This window comes from Delphinapterus leucas, chromosome 5 (assembly GCF_059928025.1).
Source record: "Delphinapterus leucas isolate spDelLeu-1000000601 "Yukka" chromosome 5, BTC_Dleu_Yukka2, whole genome shotgun sequence".
NCBI classification, from domain to species: domain Eukaryota; kingdom Metazoa; phylum Chordata; class Mammalia; order Artiodactyla; family Monodontidae; genus Delphinapterus; species Delphinapterus leucas.
In genome coordinates, this window is record NC_143133.1 from 94,262,076 (window position 1) to 94,268,075 (window position 6,000).

Below are 6,000 nucleotides of genomic sequence, written 5' to 3' on the forward strand. Positions count from 1 at the left end.
CTGCCCTGTAACAATGCTAGTCTTATAAAGCTGACAGAACTTTGCGTACATTAAGCTTCTGTAAAGTGTTAGTTTCTGCTAGCAAAACTGACAAAATATTATGTATTTGTTCTACTCTCCCCTTTTCATTTCTTGAGCTTAAGTCAGAATACCAAAATAAGTTTGGCAAATGAATCCCTCAAAATACTTTGTCACCTGCTGTATCTGGAATACTTTTTATCACTGTATCTAATGTCATATCAACCTGCTCTAGACTGAAAAAATAAGCTCATTTACATGAGCTGCTTGAATTGTGAATTCTCTAGGATACTTGGACCATCGTGGTCCAAATGAAGGCACTGTCCTGTGATGCTTGAAATTCAAATGACTTTTATTTAAATTGAAAACAATACTTAAAACTGCATTTAGAGTCAAAACCCTTTTGTTTATAAAAATTATAAGGGGTATTCCTAGGTAAGACAAAGTTATTACTCGGTTAACAAGACCAGATTTGACTTTGGACTTTACTCTTTGAACAAACTGTAGAATGGAGAAAAAAAAAGTTATTTACAGAAAACAATATCTACATATGTACTCAGAGGTACAAAGACAAAACAGACTTAAGTATGTGCTAGCATCTCAGAAAGAGTTCTCAAAGAGCTTAGTTTTATTTCTTTGAATTTTAAGAATGTCTAAGATCCTTCTTCATCCTCGATCTTGGGAGCCAAATATACTTTAAATGTCTCATATCAGCAATTTTATACTCTACAACAAGGGGTACATCTGCAGACATACTGAGTGTTACTGTAGGAGAGAGTGGAGTGGCTTTTGTAAAGAAGTTCAGGTACCTCAGTGCAAAAGTTAGCTGAACTGGTTCATTCGTGTCTATGGTAACAGCCTCCTCTTCTTTATCAACATTACTCGTTTGTGACAACTTAATATTTCCATTTCCAAGTTCTCCACTTGCAGAAAATTTCACTCCATCTTTTGCACAGGAAATTACAACAGCATCTCCAATATGACTGAGATCTCGGCATATACGTGCAAATTCACCAGAAGGCATCTTTACTACACAGCTGTACTCTTGTTCTGGAATTCCAAGTTGTTCAACATCTAAATCCATTAACTTCATTTCATAGTCTGAAACCTTTTCTTGATTTGGAGCTTCAAATACAAGTGCCAAGGTGTCCGCATTATCTTCAGCCCTTAGTGTAATGATGTCTTCATTGCCAGCACATTTCAGTATTTTGGACATGCTGGTGAGGTTCACGCCCATGGCCAAGTTGCTGTCGCAGCGGTAAGTGTCGAAGCCCTCGGAGCGCAGGGTGAGCTACACCAAAGAGACATGGGACGAGTCCATGCTCTGCAGGTTCACGCCGCTCGAGCTGATGTCCCAGCAGGCCTCGTTGATGAGGTCCTTAAGCGCCTCAAGCACCTTCTTCAAGATGGAGCCCTGGACCAGGCGCGCCTCGAACATGGTGGCGGAGTCACAATGACACGGCTGCTGGCGGAAGGAAGGAGGAAGGTGTAGCCGGCTTAGGCTTCAGAAGATGAGAGCGAGCGGCGGAACTAACTCATGAACGCTTGAGACGGAGAAAGCCCACAACCAGCCCGCAGCGCCTGCAGCAATTTAATCAGCAGGCAGATTCTTAACCACTGCGCCACCAGGGAAGTCCTCTAAAGTTTATTTTAAATATATTAGATTATATCAGGAGAATTTATGAACTCTTTTTGAAATTATGATTTTTAAATTTTGAAAACAAAATAAATACATTATGTTACTAAATCTGTTTTTAAGATACACTATCAAGGTTCTGTGTCTTCAGCAACTTATATTCATAATAAAAATTTTTATTTTTTTCAAAATGCAAAACTTGTTTTTAAACATCTTTATTGGAGTATAATTGCTTTACAATGGTGTGTTAGTTTCTGCTTTATAACAAAGTGAATCAGTTATACATATGCATATATCCCCATATCTCTTCCCTCTTGCATCTCCCTCCCTCCCACCCTCCCTATCCCACCCCTCTAGGTGGTCACAAAGCACCGAGCTGATCTCCCTGTGCTATGCGGCTGCTTCCCATTAGCTATCTATTTTACGTTTGGTAGTGTATATATGTCCATGCCACTCTCTCACTTTGTCACAGCTTACCCTTCCCCCTCCCCGTATCCTCAAGTCCATTCTCTGGTAGGTCTGTGTCTTTATTCCCGTCTCGCCCCTAGGTTCTTCATGACCATATTTTTGTTGTTTTTTTTAGATTCCATATATATGTGTTAGCATATGGTATTTGTTTTTCTCTTTCTGACGTACTTCACTCTGTATGAGAGACTCTAGATCCATCCACCTCACTACAAATAACTCAATTTCGTTTCTTTTTATAACTGAGTAATATTCCATTGTATATATGTGCCACATCTTCTTTATCCATTCATCTGTTGATGGACACTTAGGTTGCTTCCGTGTCCTGTCTATTGTAAATAGAGCTGCAATGAACATTGTGGTACATGAATCTTTTTGAATTATGGTTTTTTCAGGGTATATGCCCAGTAGTGGGATTGCTGGGTCAAAATGCAAAACTTTATACATGAATCTAAGAGTCCACTAGAGGTCACTTTTTCAACTTATTTCCCGTAAAAACAGAAAAATTCAGCTTTGATTCCTGTCATTGAATCTTTTATACATGACTTTGTTTTCCATGTTGGAACTTTTGATTCCTCCCAGAAAAATTTCTTCTATTTCTCAATCTCTTTTTCCTGAAATCTTTCTAATACTGGGGTCATACATCCTTATGTTTCAAGTATATTTTCTATTGTGACATTTTTAATGACCTTCTTAGATATCTAATTAAGTCTATATTATTTTTGATTATTTAAATATCTCTAATTTGAACACTAGCATCTAGAACACGTGTCTATTTCCTGAAGTTTTCATGGACTTTTTAAATGCTGTATTAGTGTGAAAGAACCAGAGTACAATCTTCCTAAGACTTAGAAACAGCTGCTCAATTTCTGCTTTTTGTCACAAACACTAGTGCTGATGAAAAACATCCAGTATCAACACCTGTTGAATCGAATCTCTGAATTTCATCATTCTTGATTTAATTTCCCTAGTGATCCATTAGATTCATGTTCTGAATCACTTTTTAAAAAGCAATGACTCTAAAATGTGAATGCCTAATGTATTTTTGTTTATCTAACACATTTTTTTGCTTGAGGCTTGACTAGCATTAAAATGTTCACAAGCTGCTATTACATTGTTAGTACCACTACTTGTACATAAAAAGTCACTTTGCAAGCATATCTTTGTGTATATATAGTCGTGTACTTTTCACTAAGCTGTCTGACATAAAGTTACAATTTTCTGGCTTCCCAGTTGAATAAATGCCCTCTCCATAACTATATTGATTTTCAGTTATTCTTAAAAAAAATTATTCCAAGTCAGCAGTTTTTAAACTCAGAAATACTGCAATATCTCATTTCTCTATGAAATGGAGGCATTCGTAGGGAAATAACATAGATTTATTCTTACCTTCCAAAAGACTATCTCTTTATATCATTCACTCAACACTCATCTAAGTACACTATAACAGAGGCCCTTTTAACATTTCTACCAGTTTTGAAAAGATCTTACTGAAGAAAATATTTGATATCTGAAAACAAAAGTTAAAACAGCAGGTATGATTTAAATCATTCTACATATAATACCTAATTTGAACAGTATTACTTGTTGAATTTATTTTCATGCACGAATATAATACAAGAATAACTTCTTCATGTAAAATACTGAAATATTACAGAGACGAGGCCACTTCCATTGTTTACAAGGTCTAATCTCCAAAGCGGCCCAAAGATAGCTTCTTTTGTGTATTCTTCCAGATCTTGTGATACATATTTACATTCAAATGTTTCAAACAGCTAGAATATACACCATACTATTATTATACATATGTACATGTTTTATGTACCATACTACTATTATATACATGTACGACATGTTTTGTTTTATGTACATGTGTTTTTAAAGTAAATGTTATATAACATCAAACAAATTGTTCTGTCATTTATGTGCTTGATTTTTATTCAAAAATAGATGTTGGGGGCTTCCCTGGTGGCGCAGTGGTTGAGAGTCGGCCTGCCGATGCAGGGGACACGGGTTCATGCCCCGGTCCGGGAAGATCCCACATGCTGTGGAGCGGCTGGGCCCGTGAGCCATGGCCACTGAGCCTGAGTGTCCGGAGCCTGTGCTCTGCAACGGGAGGGGCCACAGCAGTGAGAGGCCCGCGTACCGCAAAAAAAATAAATAAATAAATAAATAAATAAATAATAATAATAGATGTTGGAGTTATGTACATGTTGGTTCCTATAAATCCCTCTCATTCTTTTGATCTACAGCATAAAGTCTTTGAGAATGAACATGTCTATAGCTGAATTACCCATTTTCCTAGATAAGCACAGTCGTTTCTTTTTCCTCTTAGAAACAATGTGTGTATGTGTGTATATTCTCCTACACATGGTCAAACCTTCCTCTACACTGAATATTGTGAAGAGAATTTGCTAGATCATAGGGAAGAGGCACTGAACATGTAAACAGATACTGCCAAATGGCTCTCCCAATGTCTCTCAGTGTTTCACCAGTGTCCTCTCAACTAGCAGCAATTGCAGAAGAGCGGACTCCTCACACCCAGGTCCACAGTCACTACCTACCTTTACATTTTCGATCATTTCTATGGTATCTCATGTTTGAAATTGTACTTGCCTAGTTATTAATACTAATTATGTTCACCATATTTCTGTACATTTATTGGGTGTTTGTATTTCCTCCTCTGTGAATTTCTTATTTGTATTTTTTGCCCCTTTTCTACTGCATCATGTGCTTTCTCTTACTAATCTCTAGGAGATTTTACATATTTTGACTGTCAAGTCATTTTTGGTTATATTTATGCAAATATTCTTCAAGTCTCTCTCTTGACTTTTAACTTTATGATTTCACTGTCATAATTTTTTTAATATTTTTATGTGGTCAATTTTTCAATTCTTTCTCTTATTACTTTAATTTTGGTATCTTGCTTAAAAAGACCACTCCCACTCTCACAACAAATATATGTTTTATATATTTATCTTATATACGATTTTTTCATTTAATTCTTATATCATTTTATTGTTATAATTATTATTTAAGTCTTCAGATTTTCTAATTTTTTTTAATATCCTTATTGGAGTATAATTGCTTTACAATGGTGTGTTAGTTTCTGTTCTATAACAAAGTGAATCAGCTATACATATACATATATCCCCATATCTCCTCCCTCTTTCATCTCCCTCCCACCCTCCCAATCCCACCCCTGTAGGTGGTCACAAAGCCCTGAGCTGATCTCCCTGTGCTATGTGACTGCTTCCCACTAGCTATCTATTTTACGTTTGGAAGTGTATATATGTCCATGCCACTCTCTCACTTTGTCACAGCTTACCCTTTCCCCTCCCCGTATCCTCAAGTCCATTCTCTGGTAGGTCTGTGTCTTTATTCCCGTCTCGCCCCTAGGTTCTTCATGACCATTTTTTTTGTTTGTTTTTTAGATTCCATATATATGTGTTAGCATACGGTATTTGTTTTTCTCTTTCTGATTTACTTCACTCTGTATGACAGACTCTAGGTCCATCCAACTCATTACAAATAACTCAATTTCGTTTCCTTTTATGGCTGAGTAATATTCCATTGCATATATGTGCCACATATTCTTTATCCATTCATCTGTCAAGGACAATTATGTTGCTTCCATGCCCTGGCTATTGTAAATAGAGCTGCAATGAACATTCTGATACATGACTCTTTTTGAATTATGGTTTTCTCAGGGTATATGCCCAGTAGTGGGATTGCTGGGTCATATGGTAGTTCTATTTTTAGTTTTTTTAAGGAAACTCCATACTATTCTCCATAGTGGCTATATCAATTTACATTCCCACCAACAGTGAAAGAGGGTTCCCTTCTCTCCACACCCTCTCCAGCATTTATTGTTTCTAGAT

The 6,000-nt window shown here is 36.7% G+C and overlaps 1 pseudogene; it reads right to left on the bottom strand.

Annotated features, from left to right (window-relative positions):
- Positions 1-656: 656 nt before the first annotated feature.
- LOC111187596 (DNA sliding clamp PCNA pseudogene) lies at positions 657-1,509 on the bottom strand (annotated as a pseudogene).
- Positions 1,510-6,000: the final 4,491 nt, after the last annotated feature.